Source organism: Ovis canadensis, chromosome 14 (genome assembly GCF_042477335.2).
Source record: "Ovis canadensis isolate MfBH-ARS-UI-01 breed Bighorn chromosome 14, ARS-UI_OviCan_v2, whole genome shotgun sequence".
Taxonomy (NCBI): Eukaryota; Metazoa; Chordata; class Mammalia; order Artiodactyla; family Bovidae; genus Ovis; species Ovis canadensis.
Window position 1 is genome coordinate 39,058,179 of NC_091258.1, and position 835 is coordinate 39,059,013.

Consider the following 835-nt stretch of genomic DNA (forward strand, 5'->3'; position numbering starts at 1 on the left):
TTTTACAGTTTTCAGCATATTAGCCTTTCACCTCTTTGGTCAGGTTTATTCCTAGGTGTTTTTGTTTTGGTTGCACTGGGTCTCTGTTGCTGGGTGCAGGATTCTCTCTGGCTGTGGCCAGCAGGAGCTACTCTCTAGTTGGAGTGTGTGGGCTTCTCATTGCAGCGGCTTCTCTTGTTTCAGAGCATGGGCTTCAGGAGTTGCAACATGCAGGCTCGGTAGTGGCAGCGCACAGGCTTAGTTTCTCTGAGGAATGTGGAATCTTCCCAAACCAGGGATCAAACCCATGTCCCCTACTTTGGCAGGCAGATTCTTAACCACTCTACCACCGGGTAAGTCCTTTTCTTTTCGGTGCTATTTTTAAAGGGTTTCTTTTTTTTTTTTAACATTCCTTTTCTGATGTTTCATTGTTATTATAAAGTGTTGCAACTCATTTTTTAATATTAATCTTGAATCCCACTACTTTGCTAAATTCATTTATTAGATCTAGTAGTGTTTGCTTCGGAGAAGGCAATGGCAACCCACTCCAGTAATTTTGCCTGGAAAATCCCATGGGCGGACGAGCCTGGTAGGCTGCAGTCCATAGGCTCACTAAGAGTAGGACACGACTGAGCAACTTCACTTTCACACATTGGAGAAGGAAATGGCAACCCACTCCAGTGTTCTTGCCTAGAGAATCCCAGGGACAGGGGAGCCTGGTGGGCTGCCGTCTATGGGGTCGCACAGAGTTGGACACGACTGAAGCGATTTAGCAGCAGCAGCAGCAGCAGAGTTTGCGTGGAGTCTTTAGGGTTTCCTATGGACAGTATCATGTCATCTGCATGTAGTGACAATT